Raw genomic sequence first — 27455 nt, 5'->3', positions numbered from 1 at the left:
CGGTGGCCGAGCGGTTCTAGGCGCTTCAGTCCGGTACCGCGCGACTGCTACGGTCACAGGTTCGAATCCTGCTTCGGGCATGGATGTATGTGATGTCCGTAGGTTAGTTAGGTTTAAGTAGTTCTAAGTTCTAGGGGACTGATGACCTCAGATGTTAAGTCCCATAGTGCTCGGAGCCATTTAAACCATTTTGAACCTATGGACCAAACTGCTGAGGTCCCTTAGCTTACTCATTACGTAATATAACTTAAAGTAACTTACGCTAAGGACAAGACACACCCCCGCCCGAGGGAGGACTCGAACCTCTGACAGAGGGAGCCGCGCGAACCGTGACAAGACGCCCTAGACCGGGCGGCTACCCCGCGCCTCCGAACTAACAAGACGTTAAACTTACTCAGCTGTCTTTCACTGTGCAGCTCTGTAAATTCTGACACTAGCTAGGTATCCTCCACTGACATATAAACTACTTGATGACTCTGCAAATCGTAGTAAGTGTCTGGCAGAGGGTTCATCAAATCACCTTTAAACTACTTCTCTACCGTTCCACTCTCCAACAGCACGTGGGAAAACATCCACTTAAGTCATTCGGAGCGACCTTTGATTTTTCGTATATTATTATTATGATCAGTTCTCTCAGTGTAGATGGCCGCCATCAAAATATTTTCACACTCTGAGGAGGAAGTTGGTGACTGAAATTTCATGAGAGGGTTCTATCGCAGGGAAAAACAACTTTTTTATGACTGCTACCTCAGTTCGTGTATTTTATCCGTGGCGCTATCTTTCTTCCTTCGCGATAATATAAAACTAGCTGTGCTTCTTTAAATTTTTCGATGCCCTTCTTCAATACTGTCTGATTCGGATCCCATACCGCACAGCGATACTCCAGAAGGGGACGTCCAAGCGAAGTGTAGGACATAATGAGCGAATAATTTGGGAACCCAGGTCGCCCGAAGCCTGTCGAAGATTTGTGCGACATAATCGAGAAGTCAGTCCGTGCAGCACAAAATAAAAGAAAGAGGAAAGTAATGAGAAGTAGCAGAAAAGAGAACTGCGAGGAACAACGTCAGGATGGGTGATTACGAAGTGGATGAAATCAAGAAATTCTGCTACCTAGGCGGCAAAACAACCCATGACAGACGGAGCAAGGACGACATCAGATTAGCATTGGCAGAAAGGGTATTCCTTGCCAAGAGAACATTACTACACTACTGGCCATTAAAATTGCTACACCACGAAGATGACGTGCTACAGATGCGAAATTTAACCGACAGGAAGAAGATGCTGTGATATGGAAATGATTAGCTTTTCAGAGCATTCACACAAGGTTGGCGCCGGTGACGACACCTACAACGTGCTGACATGAGGAAAGTTTCCAACCGATTTCTCATACACAAATAGCAGTTGACCGGCGTTGCCTGGTGAAACGTTGTTGTGATGCCTCGTGTAAGGAGGAGAAATGCGTACCATCATGTTTCCGACTTTGATAGAGGTCGGATTGTAGCCTATCGCGATTGCGGTTTATCGTGTCGCGACATTGTTGCTCGCGTTGGTCGAGATCCAATGACTGTTAGCAGAATATGGAATCGGTGGGTTCAGGAGGGTAATGCGGAACGCCATGCTGGATCCCAACGGCCTAGTATCTCTAGTAGTCGATATGACAAGCATCTTATCCGCATGGCTGTAACAGGTCGTGCAGCCACGTCTCGATCCCTGAGTCAACAGATGGGGACGTTTGCAAGACAACAACCATCTGCACGAACGATGTTTGCAGCAGCATGAACTATCAGCTCGGAGACCATGGCTGCGGTTACCCTTGACGCTGCATCACAGACAGGAGCGCCTGCGATGGTGTACTCAACGACGAACCTGGGTGCACGAATGGCAAAACGTCATTTTTTCGGATGAATCCAGGTTCTGTTTACAGCATCTTGATGGCCGCATCCGTGTTTGGGACATCGCAGTGAACTCACATTGGAAGCGTGTATTCGTCATACTGGCGTATCACCCGACGAGATGGTATGGGGTGCCATTGGTTACACGTCTCGGTCACCTCTTGTTCGCATTGACGGCACTTTGAACAGTGGACGTTACATTTCAGATGTGTTACGATCCGTGGCTCTATCCTTCATTCTATCCCTGCGAAACCCTACATTTCAACAGGATAATGCACGACCGCATGTTGCAAGTCCTGTACGGGCCTTTCTGGATACAGAAAATGTTCGACTGCTGCCCTGGCCAGCACATTCTCCAGATGTCTCACCAAATGAAAACGGCTGGTCAAAGGTGGCCGAGCAACTGGCTCGTCACAATACGCCATTCACTACTCTTGATGAACTGTGTTATCGTGTTGAAGCTGCATGGGCAGCTGTACCTGTACACGCCATCCAAGCTCTGTTTGACTCAATGCCCAGGCTATCAAGGCCAGTGGTTGTTGTTCTGGGTACTGATTTCTCAGGATCTATGCACCCAAATTGCTTGAAAATGTAATCACATATCAGTTCTAGTATAATATATTTGTCCAGTGAATAGCCGTTTATCATCTGCATTTCTTCTTGGTGTAGCAATTTTAATTTTAGGGAGATATTTTTGAGAGTGTACATTTGAAGCCCAGCATTGTATGGTAGTGAAAGATGGACTGTGTGAAAACCGGATCAGAAGAGAACGAGAGGTGTGGTGCTCCCGATGATTGTTGGTGGATTGATAAGGTATGGAATAATCCGTGTCCTTTATTTTTCGTAGCCACAGTCGTAACGAAACTGGGACACACAGTGTAAGTGACACGGGAGGGCCAGCCTTATTGTACGGGCCTTCACGGTTAGCACGGAGATTGATCGAAGCGTGGCGGCGCACGGAGCTCGCCCTTTGAGACAGGCTGGCCGGCGAGTTGTGTGGGCTGTCTGGCTGGATGGACAAGCTGCGACGCGCTGCCCACGTCGCTTTGCTGCGCTGCGGTTTTGGCAGACGGGGGACTACTGCTGGATAACGACGCCCTTACTCACGCCTGACTCAAGTTGCCTGCTACTGAAGTGACGCACCGGGCGTCTCAGCATTTTCCCCGTCTAATTGCCTCTGCCAGCCACGCTGCTCAACCTGCCCGGAGCAACACTATTACAGTTTCCACACACAGTACACTACTGTGCTTCTGACTCATAGGTTTATTGTATGGCATACAGCGCTGTTCTTATGCATTTTCCATACAATTTCATAACAAATTGACATCCAAGCACTGTTTATAATTGATAGCCTCCTCTGTTGCAGCTAGGAAGTCGATGAAAGTTCCCTTGTAAGCTTGAACTGGGCATTCTCCTACTACGAAGGCCGTTCAATAAAAAATTATTTTTTGACAACATACCTTTACTCACTCTCATAATTTTGATGGCCCTTCTCAAAGCAGTCTCCAATGAATGCGATGCACTTCTCCCAGCGTTTCCGCCAATACATGCTGCAAACCATTTTTTTGAGAGGCCCTTCAAAATCGCCTCCGCAGCCTTCACCACTGCTTCTGATGATTGATAATGCTTCCCACGAAGGCGTTTCTTCAGGTTAGGGAATAGAAAAAAGTCACATGGGGCTAAATCCGGACTATAGGGAGGGTGAGGGTTGCACTTCACGTTGATATTTGCAAGATATTCAGATGGTTCAAATGGCTCTGAGCACTATCGGACTTACCATTTGAGGTCATCAGTCCCCTAGAACTTAGAATTACTTAAACCTAACTAACCTAAGGACATCACACACATCCATCGTCGAGGCAGGATTCGAACCTCCGACCGTAGCGGTCGCGCGGTTCCAGACTGAAGCGCCTAGAACCGTTCGGCCACTCCGGCCGGCGCTGCAAGATATTCAGCAACAAGGTTGGAAGTATGCGGCCGCGCATTATCGTGGTGCAGCATCCAGCCTGCTTCACAGGAATGTGGCCCTTTGCGCCTGATATGGACTTGCAATGTTTTCAGGACATCCCTGTAGTATTTTCCAGTTATGTGTGTACAGGTACATGATGCTCATAAACCACTCCATAAATATTAAAGAATGACATGTCCATAACTTTATCTGTAGAAGCAACCACTTTTGCCCTTTTGGGGGTTTGTGATGAAGGAGGTTTCCACACTGAGCTTTACTGTTTGCTCTCAGGATAAAAATGATGTAGCCAAGTTTCATCAGCAGTGATTACACTTTATAGAAATCCCGGATCTTCCTCTAACTTCAACTTTAACTGCATGCAGACCTACACGCGAATGTCCTTTTCTTCGGGAATCAACATCGCGCACAAACACGTGTCTGTGTAATTTTTCTATCACCAATGTGTGGGTGGCACCCCATGAGATATTCAGTATTTCAGAAAGTGGTCTTAAGGTAATTCGTCGAGCCTCTCTCTCACAATGACAGCAGCAGTGTTGATGTTTTCTTCCGTATGAGCAGTAACAGGACCACCGGGTCCACCTTCCTTTGAAATTGATTGTCTCCCCTCTTTAAACATTTTAAGCCACCTTCGAGCTGAGCTGTAGGGGAGAACAAACTCTCCATAGGCCTCCTGTAACATTGTATACGTCTCAGCTGAAGATTTGTTGAGACGAAAGCAGAATTTCAAACCCGCGTATTGTTCCTCGCGTGTTACCTCCGTTGCAGCGGTAGCTGATGCTGAACGTATCTGTCCTCGCTAGAGTTGTGGCGGTTCTTGAATGAGTCGTTCATTTGAACGACTCTAAATAAATAATCGTAAGAATCGAATCGTGATACGGACGAATCGTCGTTCAAAATAATCGTAAGAACCAAAATATCCACGGGTATGCTGCCGGTCTATAGTGTCCAACGGGCACAATATTTCGGCGATCAAACATGTCGCCATCATCAGGTGAACTGACGGACTGAGCTCCTGTGAACGTGCCGGCACGGAGATCCGTACGCAGTTCCCTCTGAGCAGCCATAGCGTACGGATCTCCGTGCCGGCACGTTCACAGGAGCTCAGTCCGTCAGTTAACCTGATGATGGCGACATGTTTGATCGCCGAAATATTGTGCCCGTTGGACACTATAGACCGGCAGCATACCCGTGGATATTTTGATTATCAAATACGCCGGGAGAAACTCAAGAATCACAATCGTAAGAACGATTGCGTGTTTCCGAGTCGTGACGATTCCAAGTTCCAACGATTCATCGATTCTTAGTACCCTATGCTTCGAAGGCAACTTCCGAATCATGCAGAGTCGTGCCGAATGATTACGACCGCCAGATGGCAGTCAAGTGGAGGATGCGTGTGAACAAAGGAAGCTCGGAACGAACAAACGAAGTTCGTGGGCCGTAATATTACTCGTGAAAACCAAGCTGACAATTGGTAGTGGCTGACGGGAACGAGCGTAAAGGCATTTCCCATTTACTATCGCTACCACCATTCTACGTTTTTCTGTGCTCTTTCCAATTCCACAGCACCTTATATTTCATAATAAAGTAGCTGTCAGCCCTCACACACCGCAAATTTAGCTTAATTTTTGTTTCGTCGAAATACAAAGCATAGGTATTTTGCTTTTAATTTGTTGGAGAACTTGCTTCTGCCACTACTGTTTATGTGAGAAGACGACATACTTCTAAAGTGTAGGATACAATCGTATACTGCGACATTACTTCACTGCTAATTTGCTAATTCTGTTAGTTCCACCAGTGTTGGCTGTCGCACTAGATCAATATTACAGAGCCTATATAGAGAGAATATACCTTTCTTGGCGGATCGCCGTGTAACACCGTCTCTAAACAAAAGCTTTTTAATTAATAATTTCAAGTTCGAGTTTTCGAATGTTATCGTGTTCAGATTCATATTAAATTTTAGTGAAGTAATGTCACTGTATTCGATTGAATCCTACTGTTTAGAAGTATGTCGTCTTCTCACGTAAACAGTAGTGACAGCGGCAAGTTCTCAGACAAATTAAAAGCAAAATACGTATGCTTTGTATTTAGAAGAAATGAAAGTTAAGCTAAATTTGCTGTGTGGGAGGACTGTCAGCTGCGTTATGAATTACAAGGGTGATGTGGACTTGGAAAGACATCTTAGCACAGAAAAACATAGGATGATATGAGCCAAACCACGTCTGCCTCACTGCTAGATTTTTTTACTATAAAAGAGACGTCTGCAGTTAGATACGTTCAAGCCACACAACCAACCTGGCATACCACGTAATTTTGCACCACCTATCGCACAAATCGACTCCTCTTTCCTGCCATACTGAAATAAAACAATAAATGCAATCAAATCAAACGTGACGTTTCATCAATTAAGGCATTACACGTATAAATCTAGAATCACACTTGTAACGTCACATGCGTGTTTACTCATAAATAAACTATTTCTGGCATATCTTATCATGACCCAGTTCGATTCTAACCCCATTGACAATTTCTGACATGTCCTGCCATATGTGAGTAAGATGTAGAACTTTTTGCATTCCGTAAGAATCGTGCCATCGCAGACTAGAATGAATCATGAACGAATCGTAGGAATCGATTCGAAATGTGAGATTGAATCGTAGGAATCGAATCGGGAAAAAGAATCGTGTTGCCCAACTCTAGTCTTCGCCTGCCTCTCACAAGCGGCAAGCATGAGTCCCAACAATGAAACTACTATAGCGTGTTTTTTGCACATTAAGCTAAGAGAATATTCTAAGATTAAGTTTTAGCGCGAGAAATCATGAGCGTTAAAATATTATGAACAGCCCTCGTTTATGCTGGAATCAACCGTATTCACACTTTGGGACTGGTATCTTTTCCCATTTGTTGAGGGCGTCAGCACTTCTTCTGTGACCAGTGCGTATGCGGTTTAAAGTTGTCCACACTTTGCGCGACTGGTTTAAGAGGGGCGACTTCTCATTTATGATTAAGCTTTGGCATTTCGGTGGGCAGTGTTCTCGCCAGTATTGTTTCCTTCCAGAGACTGTCGATGTTAAAGTTAGAGGTCGTCACCTCTTTAGCAGTGAGTAATGGGGCCTTCTCGATTTAAGACTTCTACGCTCCAGACCAGCTGTATCGTTATCTGTGGGCAGCTGAGGGTTATTCACATGGCTCTGAGCACTTTGGGACTTAACATCTGAGGTCATCAGTCCCCTAGAACTTAGAACTACTTATACCTAACTAACCCAAGGACATCACACACACCCATGCCCGAGGCAGGATTCGAACGTGCGACCGTAGTGGTCGCGCGGTTCCAAACTGAAGCGCCTAGAACCGCTCGGCCACAACGGCTGGCTAAGGGTTATTAATTACCCTGTTGTTGCCTCTGAGGAGAGCATTTTTTCGCGAATCTCTGATGGTGGTATATGGCTCGGAGTTGGCATCCAGGCGGTAGGTGCAGATTTTATCGTGCGACTGATGATGCGCATGGTGTTGCTTAATACCACATCAATTCTCTTTGTGTACGGGCTGTTAATCCATGCTGGAGCGCAGTATTTGGCCACTGAGTAGACAAGCCCAACTGCTGATGTGCAGGGTGTATCTGTTTCGGAGCCCCAAGTGTTGCTGCATTATTTATGGACGATGGTGTTCCTTGTCCTCATTTTGGCTGCTGCCTTTGTCAGGTGCTCCTCGTAAGAGAGCGTCCTCTCTAGTGTAACTCCTGTATATTTGGGATAGTTGTCATGGTTAAGGCATTTCGCTTCAAACATAACATTGAGCTCTCTTCTTGCGAGACTAGCCACACAGTGGCTTTAGATCGGAGCACAGGATGTCTTCAGTGGCCTCAAATGATCCGTGTTGCGCAGCTGCGGCCCAGTCCGCGTAGCCAAACTTCTTTGGTTGTGTGTTTGAAATGTCAGAGATGCAAAGATCGAGCAACAGTGGTGCAAGCAAGGACTGATGTTGAAATATTCGCTATTGTAGTGGTGGGCAGTTGGATGTGAACCCCTGTGGTAGCTCGTTGTTGGGTACCTTGCTGGAGCTCTTTCTTTCTCCGATGAACACTTCAAAATATCTCCCAACAAACATTTTATCGTTCAGTCTGATAGTATAGCTGCACAGAATTATTTGGATTAGTTTGTACAACAGCCCTTGTCTCCAGACAGTGCCATAGGCTGCGATCAGATCTGTGAACGCAATTGTTTTTTCTGTTTCTGGTAGCCTGCCTCTATATACGAGGTCAGGGAAACACTCGGTCAGTGCAGCTTCTATTGGGACGGAACCCTACTTGCTCGTTTGGGATTGATTCCAGGAGTTTTGTGCTCAGTCTGTTATATTGGAGTCCGTCAAGCAGCTTATGTATGACACTGAGCAGTGCGTTGATGTCGGGCTTCTTCATTTTCTGTGGTATGCTTCTGTTGTCATTGCAATTGTATAAAACTCTGCAAGCCCTTTTTGGCAAATTTTCCACGCTGAAGAACGAATTCTGGGTGTATTCCATCCGGTCCAGGTTCCTTACCTGCCTTCTTCAGCGCGTTTCTGATTTCAGTAGTGATAAATTTGAAAGAATATTGCTCCAAAGATGTGCTGTTTGTCTTAAGGTTCAAAATGGTTCAAATGGCTCTGAGCACTTAGGACTTAACTTCTGAGGTCATCAGTCCCCTAGAATTTAGAACTACTTAAACCTAACCTAAGGACATCACACACATCCATGCCTGAGGCAGGATTCGAACCTGCGACCGTAGTGGTAGCGCGGTTCCAGACTGTAGCGCCTAGAACCTCTCGGCCACTCCGACAGGCGTTTGTCTTAAGGGCTGTAAGTTCACGGTTTATTGTTCTTGTATGGTTTTTGCCCCTTGGGGCTCTGGTTGTAGCCTGTATGTGAGCTGCAATCCTATTTGCAGATATATCTGTAGAGTTTTGATGTAATTTGTTAGCTGGCGAGGTCACATGACATCAGCCGTGATAAGCTTACAAAAGCGCTTCGCAATCTCGATTACAGTGCTTCGGAAACTAACGTGCTGTGTTCGGTGGAATTCGAATATATACTTTTATAACACGAAAATATGCAGCGTATCGTAATACGAAAACATGCAGCGTACATGTTGCTGCACATCAAAGATCTTTCCAAAACGCGCTTTTTTTTGCTGGAGTTCGTTTTGTAAAGTGTCGGGAAGTTCTACACCGGTCTATAAAACATTAACCATTCAAAGCATTGATAAGTTTTACAGTTCCGAGGGAAAGTATGCAGTCACTTAACACGGAAAAAGTGTATTTTCACCCTAGAAAAAGTGTGTCTTTAACCGGGAAATCCGGGAATTTTTTTCCTTGTCCGCGCGTACACCCTGAATAAGGCAGCTTACAAACTCTGCCAGGTGTTGATAATTCTACACTATAGGAGTACGCGACATCTGTTTCTTTCACACGATCACTCAACATCTGACACTGTTCACGCTTCGTAAATACTCTACTAGGCCTGCTAACAGTGACAAACACGAACACTTTGACATCCGTTGTGACTGTCGTAGAGCACTCAACTCCAGTCATCGCCTACTCGCTGTGCACGTGTACGAAGTTAGCTGTCATCCAGCCACGTCTTCTGAGCGCCTCACTTTTTCTTTGTTTGTTACGCATTGTACTTAAGAAACAGGTGCCCGGCAGAGTATATTGAAAAGACTGCTGTGTGTTCTGATGTTTCGTGCTCGCACAATCTTTACCCGTTTTCGATCATGAAAGCGGGCGAATACTCGCTAGCATTGGACTCTTGTACCTCTCTGTATTCTCGTGCTAAAAATACGCAGAGCGCGCGTGATGGCTTCCACCTGCGCATTGTGTACTCTGCGGAGCAGATATCTGATAGTTCAGGTTGTGTTGCGCTGCCACGGTAGTCCATGGTGGCCCACTTCCAAGCGAGGCTGCGCCGTGGCTACGACCCAGCGACCTGTGTGCGACAGGATCGGCGTTCATATCCGGACCATCCTTAGACGGCGAATGGTTCCTTCAAAAAGGCCATTTCCAATTGTTAGAAAGATTTACCAGAGCAGTTGCTTATAATAATTTATCTTTTTTAACGACAGACTACCTCGGCATTGCCGCGCTGGATTAGCCGAGCAGTCTAAGGCGCTGCAGTCCTGGACTGTGCGGCTGGTCCCGGCGGAGGTTCGAGTCCTCCCTCGGGCATGGGTGTGTGTGTTTGTCCTTAGGATAATTTAGGTTAAGTAGTGTGTAAGCGTAGGGACTGATGACCTTAGCAGTTAACTCCCATAAGATTTCACACACATTTTTTGAACTTAGGCATTTATCGACGTTGTTAAGTGCCTATGAATACAATTTTGGTTAGAACATGTACAATCGTGAATATCATGTATGTTAAAGTGACTGTGTTGCACTCACGTCTAGAATAATGTGACGTCCGTATTATGTCGTTAGTGAATCGTCTTATAAAATGGTTCAAATGGCTCTGAGCACTATGGGACTTAACTTCTGAGGTCATCAGTCTCCTAGAACTTAGAACTACTTAAACCTAACTAACCTAAGGACATGACACACATCCATGCCCGAAGCAGGATTCGAACATGCGGCCGCGCGGTTCCACTGTAGCGCCTTAACTTAAGGACATCACACACATCCATGCCCGAGGCAGGATTCGAACCTGCGACCGTAGCGATCGCACGGTTCAAGACTGTAGCACCTAGAACCGCACGGCCACTCCGGCCGGCAAACGTCTTGATTAGATGGTAAATGACTTAAAAGTATTGAAAATACTACGTTAATTATAGTTTGACAGGTCTACTCTGACAGTGTTATATCTTTACAAAGATTACACAGGTGAACAGCGATATTATTTGACTAACTAAATTTTGTCACGATTATCTTTAGTTGTTGCATACGTTATTTACGATTAATCCACTTTCGTCTTCCAAAAATTCAATGAAGTATTTGAAGTAGATTCTGTGTCTGAATTCTGTATGTTCGTTTAATATTTCTTATGGATATTTTCTCTAGTGTATATAGATTTCCAGTTCTTCAAGAGCGTTCTTTTCAAAACCTTTTGCTTTTCTGTTCAGGATTTGGAGTGTTGTTTCCGATTGTATCAGCAGTGTGGTTTCGATTTTTCAAATGTAGAGCACAATATAGTCACTCTAATATAAATGACATTCACATTTACACGCGATCTCATCAAAATGGAATTCGCAGACACGTGACAATGGCGATAAATCCAAACAGTCTCTCGTTAATAAAAATTATTATAAGCAGCTGTTCTGGTGCGTCTTGCAAATATTCGTGTCAGTATCTGACATATACTGTATTGTGCTGCTGGCCCGAAAGAAGAAAAAAAAAATTACAACTGATTTCTCTTTGTTTGCCCAAATAGCTCCGTATCTAATGTATCGTTAACTGGTTGGGGGGGGGGGGGGGACTACAGGAATGAAATTTATTGTAATATTTGTTCATAAATTAAACACCGTTTTGTTACAGCAGTATTACTATTTAATTTTCCAGAGGCCTTTGGCCCTTTTCGTGAGAGCCAAATCCAATAATTTTTTTGTTATTTTCTGCCTGTTCTGACATCAGCCCCCCCCCCCCTAGTGTAATAATGGATTAAAAGATGCACTACCGTTACCCTTAAGCCGGCCGCGGTGGTCTCGCGGTTCTAGGCGCGCAGTCAGGAACCGTGCAACTGCTACGGTCGCAGGTTCGAATCCTGCCTCGGGCATGTATGTGTGTGATGTCCTTAGGTTAGTTAGGTTTAAGTAGTTCTAAGTTCTAGGGGACTGATGACCACAGCAGTTGAGTCCCATAGTGCTCAGAGCCATTTGAACCATTTCGTTACCCTTAAGAAAACATACTCGCATCGAAACTTCTTTTTTAACACTTTGTTTAGTGTGTAGTAGATGGCGTGAAACACTTGGCTACCGATTTGGCAGTTATTTAAGAGAGACAACACAAAAACTTTTTTTTTTTTGTAACTAGAATAGAAGTAAACAGCGGATAGTTGTGCCCACACCAATAGCCTTGTTAAAATTCACGTACTTTTCAGAATAGTTTTTTTTGTTTGATTTTACAAAATGCCTTTGATAGTTGAAACTTCCTGGCGGATTAAAACTGTGTGCCGGACCGAGACTCGAACTCGGGATCTTTGCCTTTCGCGGGCACCTGCGCATTTTCCAGTCGCTTGGGACTTTGTGCTGGGCGAAAGATTCACGATGAATGCGAGCTAGGTAAGGGAAGGGGCCAGTGGCGTACAGTACTCCTTGAAAAATCGACTGGGATTCCATCCGGACCTGGTGATTTATTTGTTTTCAAATCTTTCAGTTGTTTCTGTACGCCAGGTATGCTTATTTCTATGTCGTCCATGTGGCGTTGCCGTGCGGGATATGGGGGACTTTGTAATTGCTGTACGCTAGCAGCATGGTGATCTTCATGCTGGGAAGTGGTGTTAGCGGCATTGTCTATTGTCCACCATTCGTAATGTCTTTAAAGCTCGTGTAGAGGTTCGTTAATGTCTGTTGGGTGGTGTCTTCCTGTACGACTACACTGACAAATTGCGGTGTCTTTCCTGATGAGCCTGTGTAGATAAATTGGCTGAGGGCGGTGTAGGGATACACGATGCACTGACTAGGATGTACGTGCGAAAGCTGGCTTGCGGAACGTTAGATGCGGGTGTTATCGTAGAGACGGTGTATTACGTCATGGCCGGTACAAGTGCGTGACTCACCTGCTCGGTTGGCGGGTGTAGTCTTGGACAGAGTTGAAGGGGCGGGGGGGGGTAGCGTAAAGGCTGGCGACACACGGGAGACGGGAGGGGAAGAGGAAAGAGGCTGGAGGTGGGGGTGGGGGTCGCGGTGGAATCCGGTGCCGAGGGACTATTGTTAGCCGCGGAATTGAAACGGGCCGTGCCTGTGTCGTCGCCGCGGCAACAGTGTCCCGCTTATCTCGCCGCGGGCCCCTATCGACATCGCCCTCTGCTCGCTTCTCGGCAGGAAACAATGGAGACAAATCCTCGGCGGCTCCGGAGTGAGCTATTGGAAGTCGGCATGCGATGCGCGGAATGTCTCCCGCGGCCTGGCGACGACCACTTCCCCCACTGTGCCGCTGTGACTCGTGATCTTTAGGGGTCTTTTCTTTGCGACATGGGACGTTCCAACCGCATTCGATATTAGTTTTATATCGATACTATCGATACCTCGATAATAATGGAGCAAAAATTGAAGAATACAGTTTCTACGAGGCTCACTCCAAAAGAAATGCACACTGTTTTTGTAAAAATACAGTTTTCATTCTGCATGTGTGGAAGTTTTACAGTGTGTAGATACACCCTTCCCGCTTGTTTTCAAACTTAGTTCATCCAGTTCCCGCGAGTGGCGCCGTCACAGTATGGCTTCAAGATGGATGCTACACTTGACGTTCGCCAGAAGCAAGGTGCTGTCATAGAATTCCTGTGCTGTGAGAACGAGACAGTGGGAAACATCCACAAGAGCTTGAAAAAGGTGTATGGGGAAGGAAGTGTTTGCAGAATATTGAAAGCGTTGCCGTTAAAAAAGGTTTGTGCCAGGTGGGTTCCCAGGATGTTGACAGTGGCTCACAAAGAAACAAGGAAAACGGTATGCAGCGAACTTTTGGAACAGTATGAGAATGGTGGAGATGAATTTCTTGGAAGAATTGCGACAGGTGATGAGACATGGGTCCATCATTTCTCACCAGAGACGAAGAGGCAATCAATGGAGTGGCATCATGCAAATTCACCCAAGAAAAAAAAATTGAAAATCACACCTTCTGCTGGAAAAGTTATGGGTACGGTGTTTTTCGATTCCGAAGGACTCTTGCTTGTGGACATCATGGCAAGTGGAACCACCATAAAACCTGATGCATATGTGACGACACTGAAGAAACTTCAAGCTCGGCTGAGTCGTGTTCGACCACATCGGCCAAAGCAGGATTTTTGCTGTTGCACGACAATTCACGGCCACATGGCAGTCGAAAAACCATGGAAGCGATCACAAAACTCGGATGGACAACACTGAAAGACCTGCCTTACAGTCCTGACCTAGCTCCATGTGACTATCATCTCTTTGGGAAACTGAAAGACTCTCTTCGTGGAACAAGGTTTGGAGATGATGACTCCCTTGTGCACGCTGCCAAACAGTGGCTCCAACAGTTTGGTCCAGAATTTTACGGTGCGGGTATACAGGGACTGGTTCCAAGATGGCGTAGGGCAGTTGAGAGGGATGGAAACTATGCGGAGAAATGAAAATATTGTTCCTACAGGATGTATGTACACACTGTAAAACTTTCAAACATGTAGAATAAAATATGGATTTAGAAAAGAAATAGTGTGCATTTCAGTTGGAGTGACCCTTGTGCCAAGCTGTTGTTATAAAACGGGGATTTATTAACCACTGCTAGCTAGTTTTGAGCTCTGCTCCTTCACAAGTCCTTCCTCTAACGCGATAATATGCCAGGTTTACATGCAAATCAAAATATAAAAAGCTCTACAACTGCACTGGATGTAAAATTTTGCAATATTGTGGATGAGTCTTCCTCGTAAGTGGTACAATATAGAAGTCATGCATAATTCATGCATAGGATGGTCATCATTGTACATGGACTAAAATATAATTGGTTGGCCATACTCCATGATAATGGCATCCTCTTAAATCCTAATGCTACTTAATACACCAAAATGCCACTTCACAACATCAAGAAATTCTCCTTCATTTTCATTTCTTTCACTTTTCCTTGATCCACTCTAATCGATTTTGAAATGCGTACTGACGCACTCGTCTCGCCATCGCCTTTATATACCTCGCTGAATTGGAACATATCGCAGCCGTCCGGAGTGACCGAGGGGTTCTAGGCGCTACAGTCTGGAACCGCGCGACCGCTCCGGTCGCAGGTTCGAATCCTGCCTCTGGGATGGATGTGTGTTGTCCTTAGGTTAGTTAGGTTTAAGTAGTTCTAAGTTCTAGGGGACTGATGACCTCAGAAGTTAAGTCCGATAGTGCTCAGAGCCATTTGAACCATCTGAACATATCGCCACAACAGGATAATGGAACATTCGATAACATTGTTGAACATCTAGGAGCATTTTCAAATATTCTGAAAACCTCTAGAACATTATGTAAGATTCACAAACATTCTGGAAGATGGTATAATGTTGTGGAACATTTTCGAACCTTTTGGAATGTTGTGTAACATTCTGGAACATTCTACAAGACTTTCCATGATTCTAGAAGGAACTTACTGGCTAGACTGGGCCATTAGAACACTTCATTCGCTGTTCTTTCACCCATTTGACACCCATGCAAGCCCTCACAGTTTTGAACCGAAACTTTCTTCGTGGATGGGGAATGGAGGGCTACCATACCATAAGGCAGCAACTGGGCTGTGCGGCCGGGTCGCAGATTCACAGCGGCACGCACAGAGGAATACATTACAGTATTTTGTATATTTCATTGTTGTTATTGTTATTAAGTTTGTACGCATTTGTGGCACCTTAAAAGTGAGGATGATGAGAAGTTACATTTAGGGAGGGAGTGGGGAATACGGAGACAGTAATAAATTTATTAAAAAACTAGAAACCCGCCTCGATTGCGAAAAAAGCACCTAGTGTTAACCTAGGTTTCGGCGTATATAACTACACCTTCTTCAAAACAATAAAGCCCACAAGTGCCTAAGAAGACCTTTGTCAATGATTAAAAGAACACCATAGCTATACATTTATATACGAAAAAAAGGCAAACACAAACAGTACATATATATCAAAGTCTAAACCACTACTTAACTTAATGGTGTAACCTCCACCTCGCACCGGCGTAGGGTGGGTTTTATTGTTCTGAAGAAGGTGTAGTTATCTACGCCGAAACCTAGGTTAACACTACGTGCTTCATTCGGAATCGAGGCGGGTTTCTAGTTTTTTAATATATTAACCAACGATTGCTGACGCGCTGCGATGTTGAAGGTTCGTACAGTAATAAACGATGACTCTCCTTCAGAACCGACGCGTTGGGCCTGCCGAGGAGTGACTCAGAGGCAAGAGACCTCCCCTATAATGGGAACATCGTTGAATGACGTCTCCAGACCAGTGTTCCAGTCCTGAAGACTCCCGTAGTTTGTCGGTGTTTGTCTGTTGCACCCTGTTCTGAAACTAATAGACGACAGCGGTGCTCAGTGGCAGCACAGCAGCTAGCAGTTTACGATCGCGATCCGTAACGAGTACACGACACAGGTGCTCCCTACAGGAGAGCGCGCAGCTGCCTCGCCGTGGACTCACTGGCGGGGACGTAAATCGGCCCGCAGCCCTTCAGCGCCGCCGACACGTGCTCGCCTACACCACGGGCGAAAGAGCGTGCCTTTCACTTCACACTGCTTCGCCATCTGGAGCTTCTCGCCAGTGGTTGTCCTTGTGACCCGGGCGGCACGTCTGTTGCAGAAGGATTTATTTATTTCCGCAGGTGGCAGCCGTGACGAGCACCAGCTGGCGATCACCGGCGACGGCGGCCGTAGCTTTGCCGCCGCGGACTTCATGACACTGCACTCAACAGGTAGGCAGCCAGCAACACACTACAGCCGGCCAACAGGTGTATCATTTACGGTACTGCAGCGTCTGTGTGATCAAGAAGTACGATCCAGTGTTTCTTCGGACGTGCATGCAAGTCTGAACAACACGCGCACTGCAGTATCGTATTCTGCCGATTCTAGGCAGCGACTTTCAGTTAAAATGTCACGCATCTGTATTGGAATTACACTACTGGCCATTAAAATTGCTACACCACCAAGATGACGTGCTACAGACGCGAAATTTAACCGACAGGAAGAAGATGCTTTGATATGCAAATGATTGGTTTTTTAGAGCATTCACACAAAGTTGGCGCCGGTGGCGACACCTACAACGTGCTGACACGAGGAAAGTTTCCAACCGATTTCTCGTACACAAACAGCAGTTGACCGGCGTTGCCTGGTGAAACGTTGTGGTGATGCCTCGTGTAAGGAGGAGAAATGCGTACCGTCACGTTTCCGACTTTGATAAAGGTAGGATTGTAGCCTATCGCGATTGCGGCTTATCGTATCGCGACATTGCTGTTCGCGTTGGTCGAGATCCAATGACTGTCAGCAAAATATGGGATTGATCGGTTCAGGAGGGTAATACGCAACGCCGTCCCGGGTGCCAACTGCCTCGTATCACTAACAGTCGAGATGACAGGCATCTTATCCGCATGGCTGTAACGAATCGTGCAGCCACGTCTCGATCCCTGAGTCAACAGATGGGGACGTTTCCAAGACAACAACCATCTGCCCGAAACGTTCAAATGGTTCAAATGGCTCTGAGCACTATGGGACTTAACATCTATGGTCATCAGTCCCCTAGAACTTAGAACTACTTAAACCTGACCAACCTAAGGACAGCACACAACACCCAGCCATCACGAGGCAGAGAAAATCCCTGACCCCGCCGGGAATCGAACCCGGGAACCAGGGCGTGGGAAGCGAGAACGGTACCGCACGACCACGGGATGCGGGCCCGAAACGTTCGACGACGTTTGCAGCAGCATGGACTATCAGCTCGGAGACCATGGCTGCGGTTACCCTTGACGCTGCATCACAGACAGGAGCGCCTGGGTGCACGAATGGCAAAACGTCATTTTTTCGGATGAATCCAGGTTCTGTTTACAGCATCATGATGGTCGCATCCGTGTTTGGTGACATCGCGGTGAACGCACATTGGAAGCGTGTATTCGTCATCGCCATACTGGCGTATCACTTGGCATTATGGTATGGGGTGCCATTGGTTACACGTCTCGGTCACCTCTTGTTCGCATTGACGGCAGTTTCAACAGTGGACGTTATATTTCAGATGTGTTACGACGCGTCGCTCTACCCTTCATTCGATCCCTGAAAAACCCTACATTTCAGCAGGATAATGCACGACCGCATGTTGCAGGTCCTGTACTGGCCTTTCTGGATACAGAATATGTTCGACTGCTGCCCTGGCCAGCACATTCTCCAGATCTCTCACCAATTTCAAACGTCTAGTCAATGGTGGTCCGAGGAACTAGCTCGTCACAATACGCCAGTCACTACTCTTGATGAACTGTGGTATCGTGTTGAAGCTGCATAGGCAGCTGTACCTGTACACGCCATCCAAGCTGTGTTTGACTCAATGCCCAGGCGTATCAACGCCGTTATTACGGCCAGAGGTGGTTGTTCTGGGTACTGATTTTTCAGGATCTATGCACCCAAATTGCGAGAAAATGTAATCATAGTCAGTTCTAGTATAATGTATTTGTCCAATGAATACCCGTTATCATCTGTATTTCTTCTTGGTGTAGCAATTTTAAATGTGTACCACTGCAGGTTTTGTATTTCAGAAGTTTGGGTCTGGCTGTGAATCGTGCAGGGATAGCCAAAGAGGTTAACCCTTTCAGACGATGTGGTTCCGTTTGAAGCCGCGTAGGATTTTCTCATTTTTGTGTCATACGCGGGGAAAAATCAGGAATTATTTTTTTAAAGCTATATATTTTGAAACTGTTTACAAAGCGACCTTATTTTCTTCAAAATACTTCCCGTGACAATATATTTGTCCCACCGGTGCTTCGACTGTTCGAAACATGTTTTGTAGAAATGGCTGACAGCTCCTCCTCCTCCTTTTTTTTTTTTTTTTTTTTTTTTTTACTGCAGTGTCGTCAAGTCGGTGTCCTTTCATGCCCCTTTTCATGCGCGGCAATAAGAAAAGTCGCACGGAGCCAGGTCTGGCGAAGTAGGTTCGTGGGGCAGCGTAACCATGCCATTTTTAGGCAGAACCTGTCTAACAGAGGAGGATATGCGCGCAGGTGTGTTGTCGCGGTGGAAGAAACAGTCTCCTGTCTGCCACAGATCGGGCTGAAACGAGCCCCAAGATAACCCAGTAATCCCTGACAGCTGATCAATTGTCTGTCGACAGTCTGTGAGCACATGCTCTCGAATTTTTGCAATACTTTCGTCGATTCGGGCAGCTGAAACCACTGCGGCTCTACCAGCGTCATGAGTAGTTGTGACAAGTTGTATTTCCAGTTTCACGCGATGTACTCTCGCACACTAAATCAAGCGGAAATTCTGAGTCAGATTGACTGGAGGAGTGAAACTGGAGATGATGTATTAACTGAAGACAGTGATCTCGATTTGGGGATAGTATACTATAACAAATAGTTTTCCAGACTAATCAGATGGCCAAGTGCATCATCGGAACCATACACAGTGGCTCCTTTTGAAACCACTCTGTATATGTTGAATTAATGTATACAACACTGATATCTCAGATTTTTCTGCCTCATTTATGTCTAATAATCTAATAAAAACAAGAAGATTAAAAAATTTAATTTTTAATATTTAGACTCTCGAAAGGTTCAAGCGATGTTTCGCGCAAAGCGGGTTCGAGTACCAGTCCGGTACACTGTCGTCATTCCACTATGGAGCCCATCGTTTCCCTCTTCGCAGCTGTGAATACATTTCACGTATTGTTTACCATCACATACAATTTTTTATCGTTACGGAATCCTACACAGAAGCGCCAAAGAAACTGGTATAGGCATGCGTATTCAAGTACAAGACATACGTTAACAGGCAGAATTAGGCGCTGCAGTCGGCAACGCCTATATAAGACAACAAGTGCTGATGCAGTTGTTAGATCGGCTACTGCTGCTGAAGTGGTAGGTTGTCAAGATTTAAGTGATTTTGGACGTGGCGTTATAGTGGGCCCACGAGCGATGGGACACAGCAAAAAATGGCTCTGAACACTATGGAACTTAACTTCTAAGGTCATCAGTCCCCTAGAACTTAGAACTACTTAAACCTAACTAACCTAAGGACATCACACACATCCATGCCCGAGGCAGGATTCGAACCTGCGACCGTATCGGCTTTTGGAGCTGAAGGCCCACTCGTGTACCCTTGATGACTGCAGGACTCAAATCTTTACGCCTCGCCTGGGCCCCTCAACCCGACATTGGTCTGTTGATGACTGGAAACATGTCGGACGAGTCTCGTTTCAAATTGTATCGAGCGGATGGACGTGTACGGGTATGGAGACAACCTCATGAATCCATGGACCCTGCATGTCAGCAGGGGACTGTTGAAGCTAGTGGAGGCTCTCTAGAGAGTGTGCAGTTGGAGTAATATTGGACCCCTGATAAGACTCTGACGGGTGATACGAACGTAAGTATCCTGTCTGATCACCTGCATCCATTCTGCATTCCGACGGACTTGGGCAATTCCAGCAGGACAGTGCGACACTCCACACATCCCGAATTGCTACAGAGTGGCTAAAGGAACACTTTTCTGAATTTAAACACTTCTGCTGGTTACCAAACTCACCAGACACGAACATTATTGAGCATATCTGGGATGCACCGCACTGTTCAGAAGACATCTCCACCACCTCGTACTCTTAACGGATTTATGGACAGCCCTGCAGGATTCATAGTATCAATTCCCTCCCGCACTACTTCAGACATTAATGAAGGCCGTGTCAGGTCGTGTAGCTTCCCTGCTGTTGCTCGCTGGGTCCCTACACGATATGAGGCAGGTGCGTCAGTTCCTTTGGCTCTTCAGTGTATTTTAATTAACTAGTGAGAATCCTGCGCGCGTCGTATTTTTGTGGCGGTTTGACTACACTGGTTTACAGATCTTAAAGTACAAAAGTAACTTTCGCATGATGTGCCACTGCCAAGTAACGCAGCTGATTGAAACTTTAACCAAACAAATAAACAATTACTACAGTTTAATACAGAAGATAACAAAGAAATTCGCAATCAGGCGAACAGAAATGAAGCTTTTATTCAAAGATAATAATCACACCGATGCGCGATTTACACTGCGGTGACGAAAGCCATGGGATACCTCCTAATATCTTGTGAGACCTCGTTTTGCCAGCCGTTGAGCAACTCTGAACAAGTCTTTGCAAGTCCACTGAAAAAAAAAATTGAGGCATGCTGCCTCTCTAGCCGTCTATAATTGCGATCGTGTTACCGGTGCAGGATTTTGTGCACGTACTGATCTCTCGATTACGTCTCATAAATGTTCATTAGATTCATATCAGCCGATCTGGGTGGCCAAATCATTCGCTTGAGTTTTCCAGGATGCTCTTCAAATCAATAACATGTAGTGTCGCAGCCAAGTAGAATCTCTGTTGTACTGTGTTTGGAAAGCGGGACAAAAAGCTATTAAACAGGTGGTCGTAATGCTTTGCTCATTGGTGTATGATGTGAAGTGTGGAAGGCATACACTTCCATGTTACTTTATTTAGTTTCATTATTTATTTATTTATGAATATCCATGTAAGTTAAGCGATCTAGATGTACACCTATGTATATGTTTTCACAACGGAATAATCGAATGGATCCCAGAATTTAGTTAAATACGTAGCTGAGATGAAGCACCTGTTTAAATATAAGATCTCAAATGATTTACTAACTTTTTTATGACCACTGCAGAACAAAGTAACATAGTAAATTGGGAAGCTGGGTTTGGAGAGGCGTAAATTCTATCTGGTAAAATTTTCAGTAATATCCAGCTAGTTTTCGACAGAACATCAGCCGGGACCAATGAATGCTAACTAGCTCTTCATGTTGCCAAGTGCACAGTTGTTTACTGCACAGATGTAAAAGCGTGGTATCCTCAGATTGCTATATCGATGAAATGGAACGGGCACATAAACTCAGTTGTAGGTAAATTAATGACTTACGATTCCTTCGTTGGCTATTGGAAACTGTTCTTTGTCCACAAAATAGATTGCACGCGAAACATTTGTAGGGCTAGTAATTGAAAGAGATGAGTATCAGGTCGGTCGAACAAGGGATATCGATCGCAAACAAGAAACGGGGCTGTTGAAGCTTAATCCTGTATGACTGGCGAGAGAGCGCAGCGGAAATGTTGAAAGATCGTAAGTGGCGGACACTTCAAGGAAGACACCACAAATTCCGCAAGAAACTGCTTAGAAAACTTCAAGAATCGTCTTCCAGGGCAGAAACGGCGGATATTCTGACTCCGCTACGTTTCTATCCCGAGACGCAGCGCAGATAAAATTAGGCGAATAATAGTTTGCACAGACTAGAGCAAGGAGTCATTCTTCCCATAGTTCATTCGCGAATGGAAACAAGAAAACAAGCCGTAGTGTATGACTCAGTAAAAAGTACCGTGCATCGAACACTTTCGATACACCAGCTGCCATAGAGAGAGAAGGGTTAAAGTCACTATCTCATGTCGGGGGAAAACAAGAAAAGAATTGTATTGCGTTGGAAACCATATTTATGACTTGTCGGGAGCAACTAATGCTGAAGGAGATGAAGGAAAGGTTTTTTTTGCCCAAAATTAGTTTACTGGTATACAAATGAAAAAGCAAGGCAATCAATCGTCCTTTTTGCAGGTTTTATTCACGCAAATCTAGATTTCGGATAGTGCTTAGCCATTATTAATGCACTATTTCATAGTGTCAATGCATGTGAGTTCCCTGTTGTTCGGGCGTCTGTCACAGCCCCTTCAAGACTGCAAGTTTACTGGTATCAAGTATTGACTTAGAACCGAAGACGAAAAACAGCATTCAGTGAAAGTCAAACGTGGTGCTTTGTAAAAGTGGAGAATAAGAAATTCAAAGGCTTTAAAATGGAGATGTGCAATAATGAATTGGAATGTGTGGAAAATTAGTATACGAAGAAAGGCAAATTAAAGCGACGTACTGTTGTATTTTCATCTGGAAAGAGCATAGGGGGAAAGTGTGCAGATGTAGAAAAATTATTAGCATGTGTGAAACAGTTTACTTAGGGCGTTGGGTATATAAGCTCTGCGTAAATGAAAATACTGATACAACCTAAATATGCAGAGGGAATTAAAAATACTTAAGTGCAAGATGGAAAGACGTTTGTGGCCTGGAGAGGAAGTAAGTGCGCTACTGTATTACTATTGGTTCATGTCGTAAGTTTGGTTTCCGGTATCGATGGCAGTCGCAACGGCTGCCCCCCAGTCACGCAGAGCATTGCGCCAGATCGTACGGCCTTGACCAGAACATGAAGCAGCCGTATGCGTTCCCACAAGTTCGTGAGTGTTGTCATTCACGCAAGACATTTTATTTCTTATACGGCGCGTCGTTAAATTTGTGGAAGCGCAAAATCTGCACTGATGCGTGCTCAATTGTACTTCCACCTTATGATTACTACGAGCAGTTTAACAAAGCCCAAACAGGAGCTGACTTGTTGAGTAGGTCTGCAGTGTTTCTCACTACACACTACTGACACTGTGCTAAATCGATTCACCTGTAATCTGTAAGACAGCACGCCATCAGTATCTCATATCGCCATGTAATCTCTTTGACGTATGTTGTAAGAAAATGGTTCAAATGGCTCTGAGTACTATGGGACTTAACATCTGAGGTCATCAGTCCCCTAGACTTAGAACTACTTAAACCTAACTAACCCAAGGACATCACACACATCCATGCCCGAGGCAGGATTCGAACCTGCGACCGAAGCGGTCGCGCGGTTCCAGACTGAAGCGCCCAGAACCGCTCGGCCACGAGCGACCGGCTGTTGTAAGATCATGAACCGGTTGGTAACCAGTAATACTCACACTGATTATTTAAAGAATAGATCTCCCACGCATAAAATATCTAGCTTTTCGCTCATCTGAATGTTTACGACGTCATATCCCGTGAAGTATGTCGTACAGTGATATAATTTTGCTGGTACATTCATATGTGGATACTGCATGCAAAATTTGTTGCGATTGGGTTTAGTAGTTAGGAAGTAATAGACTTACAGGTCATGCTTTATGGTGAAGTTTTACTGCGTGAAAAGGAAAACGTAGTAAGCGGTAAACTACTTTGCTTTCAGTGTTCGTTGTGTGTGTATGCCGTGGGGTGGGGGGAATTCAAAAGTTTGACATTGTGTGTGAAGTTTATTGAAAGTGGCTAAATGCTCTAATTCTGAAATAATGGATGAATATCATCTGCGTAATTTGTGCACCGTTAAGTGGCCGAGCGGTTCTAGGCGGTTCAGTCTGGAACCGCGTGACCGCTACGGTCGCAGGTGCGAATCCTGCCTCGGCCATCGATGTGTGTGATGTCCTTAGGTTCGTTAGGTTTAAGCAGTTCTAAGTTCTAGGGGACTGATGACCTCAGATGTTAAGTCCCATAGTGCTCTGAGCCATTTGAACCACTTTTTGCATCGTGAATTAGAACCATTTTTCGCACCGTGAATTACGCTGCCATAAAAACTGACTTACGTTGACTCACAACAATCATAGGATACATGGAATAAACAAGGCGTTGGAAGTTCCCTGCAGAAACATTGGGCCACGCTCTCCATACAGCCGATCGTAATGGCGAAAGTGTTGCCTGCACAGGATGTTGTGTACGAACTGACCTCTCGTCTATGTCCCAGAAATGTTCGATGGGACCCATGTCGGACGATGTGGGAGGCGAAATCATTCGCTCGAATTGTTTAGAATGTTCTTCAAACGAATTACAAACAATTGTGGGCCGGTGACATGACATCGTTGTTTGGAAAAATGAAGTCCACGGCCGCAAATGGTCTCCAAATAGCCGAAAATTACCATTTCCCATAAATGATCGGTTCAGTTGGTCCAAAGGACCCAGTCCATTCCATGCAAAAACAGCCCACATCACCGTGGAGCCACCACCGGCTTGAACGGTGACTTGTGCACATTGTAGATCCATGGCTTCGTTGGATCTGCGCCATACTCGAACCCTACCATCAGCTCTTGCGAACCGAAACCGGGACCCATCTGACCAGGCCACGGTTTTCCAGTCTTCCAGAGTCCAACCGATACGGTGTCGAGTCCAGGAGAGGCGCTGCAGGCGATGTCGTGATGTTATAGCAAAGGCAGTCGCGTCGGTCGCCTGTTGCTATAGCGCTTTATCGCCAAATTTCGCCGCTCTGTCCTAATGGATACGTTCGTTGTACATGCCACATCGGTTTCTGCGGTTATTTGACGCGGTATTGCTTGTCTGTTGGCAACTCTACGCAAACGTCGCTGCTCTCGGTCGTTAAGTGAAGGCTGCCGGCCACTGCGTTGCCCGTGGCGACAGGAAATGCCCGAAATTTGATATTCTTGACAAACTCTTGACACTATGAATCTCGGAATATTGAATTCCATGACGATTTCTGAAATGATACGTCTCATGCGTCTAGCTCGGAGTACTATTCCCCTTTCAAAGTCTGTTATACAGGGTGATTCAAAAATAATGCCACAACTTTAGGAATTTAAAACTCTGCAACGACAAAAGGCAGAGCTAAGCACTATCTGTCGGCGAATTAAGGGAGCTATAAAGTTTCATTTAGTTGTACATCTGTTCGCTTGAGGCGCTGTTGACTAGGCGTCAGCGTCAGTTGATGCTAAGATGGCGACCGCTCAACAGAAAGCTTTTTGTGTTATTGAGTACGGCAGAAGCGAATCGACGACAGTTGTTCAGCGTGCATTTCGAACGAAGTATGGTGTTAAACCTCCTGATAGGTGGTGTATTAAACGTTAGTATAAACAGTTTACAGAGAATGGGTGTTTGTGCAAAGGGAAAAGTTCTGGGCGGCCGAGAACGAGTGATGAAAATGTAGAACGCATTTGTTCGCAGCCCAGGAAAATCGACTCGCAGAGCTAGCAGAGAGCTGCAAATTCCACAATCAACTGTATGGAGAGTCCTACGAAAATGGTTAGTTATGAAACCTTATCGTCTGAGATTGGTTCAAGCACTGTCTGCAGCTGATAAGATTAAAAGAATCGATTTCTGTGATTTTATCCTTGCTCAAATGGAAACAGATGAATCTTTCGTTTCAAAGATTGTGTTTAGTGATGAAGCAACTTTCCACACTAACGGGAAAGTCAACCGTCACAATGTCTGTATATGGGGCACTGAGAATCCGCGGGAAACAACTCAGTATGAACATGACTCGCCTAAGGTGAACGTTTTCTGTGCCATTTCAGCCAATAAAGTTTTTGGCCCCTTTTTCTTCGAAGGTGCTACTGTAACTGGACTACAGTATCTGGAGATGTTAGAGAATTGGCTGTTCCCTCAGCTCGAACAAGAAGCACAACAATTCATATTTCAGCAGGATGGAGCGCCACCACATTGGCACTTGTCTGTCCGTAACTACCTGAACGTCAACTACCCGAGGCGATGGATCGGCCGCCAGGCAGCCCGTGACAGAGCACTTCATCACTGGCCTCCAAGAAGCCCTGATCTTACCCCCTGCGATTTTTTCTTATGGGGGTATGTTAAGGATATGGTGTTTCGGCCACCTCTCCCAGCCACCATTGATGATTTGAAACGAGAAATAACAGCAGCTATCCAAACTGTTACACCTGATATGCTACAGAGAGTGTGGAACGATTTGGATTATCGCGTTGATATTGCTCGAGTGTCTGGAGGGGGCCATACTGAACATCTCTGAACTTGTTTTTGAGTGAAAAAAAAACCTTTTTAAATACTCTTTGTAATGATGTATAACAGAAGGTTATATTATGTTTCTTTCATTAAATACACATTTTTAAAGTTGTGGTATTATTTTTGAATCACCCTGTATTCCCGTCGCGCGGCCATAATCACGTCGGACACTTCGTCACATGTATCACCTGAGCCCAAATGGCAGCTCCTGCACTGTATTGCCATTTTATACATTGTGTACGCGATACTATCGCTACTTGTAGTTGTGCATATCGCTATCCCATGATTTGTCATCTAGTGTATTGCGGTAAACTTGTAACTTAAGATTATACATCTTAATGGGTAGATAATGACGAGGCTTTTTATTTTTATATTACGTCCCTAATCATATGAAATACTGAATATCAAATTTTAGTTGCACCTGGAAGCCGTTAGTTATGAAACATACAACGGAGATTTCGTAACGGTTTTTAGCAGTTTAGTAATACAGATTAGTTTGTTGATTGTAGGTTCTTTGTTTCAGACTACTCCAGAATACGACTAATATATTTCAAACAGATACACAAGAAAATAGTGTTGTCATCTTTTGTCCATGCTAACTGCGTGTTTTGCGCGATGTTTGCTGAACTTGGTACTGATGCCAAGTACCAGCATCGTGTCCGAGCTATGGTAGTTGACATGGCTGGCAATCTGACTTCCATTTATTTTTGTCCTCAGTCTTACGAGTGATTAGATGCAGCCCATCATATTGTCATACCTTGTGCTGATCTTTTCATCCTGATGTAACCATTACATGTGAACATGTAGCTGGTTGTCTCAGTGGTAAAGACTGCGGATCCAAAGGACTCTCTGATCCAAAGGACTCTGATTTGATCCCCAGTCAATCCAAGAACTTTTATCTCTCACTTTTCACTTCATTCAACTCTGAAAATGTTTGTAAATGCGACAAATCCCGTGTTCGACAGTGGTTCGGTGTTCACGTTTAACTATAAATTCCCCTATAACTGGCAGGGTAGGCTAGGCCAGTTCAAAGATCAGGGGATTGCCACAGCGTACCCCCTGATAGGATCATGCCTTGTGAAGCACTTTGGTGCTAAAATCACTCTTTGGGTTGATGAGAGATTTACCTTTTTAGTTTACACCTAACATATTC

The 27455-nt window shown here is 45.2% G+C and overlaps 1 long non-coding RNA gene across 1 annotated transcript in view; it reads left to right on the top strand.

Annotated features, from left to right (window-relative positions):
- Positions 1 to 27455, top strand: part of LOC124606807 — a 738984-nt gene that overhangs the window by 251421 nt on the left and 460108 nt on the right. Inside the window, exon 3 of the long non-coding RNA XR_006978732.1 lies at positions 16332 to 16421. This is a non-coding gene — a long non-coding RNA (uncharacterized LOC124606807). The remainder of the gene's footprint in view (positions 1 to 16331; positions 16422 to 27455) is intronic.

Source organism: Schistocerca americana, chromosome 3 (assembly GCF_021461395.2).
Source record: "Schistocerca americana isolate TAMUIC-IGC-003095 chromosome 3, iqSchAmer2.1, whole genome shotgun sequence".
Taxonomy (NCBI): Eukaryota; Metazoa; Arthropoda; class Insecta; order Orthoptera; family Acrididae; genus Schistocerca; species Schistocerca americana.
Note: the sequence above shows the minus strand (reverse complement) of the source record. Positions and strands in the feature narration are given on the sequence as shown.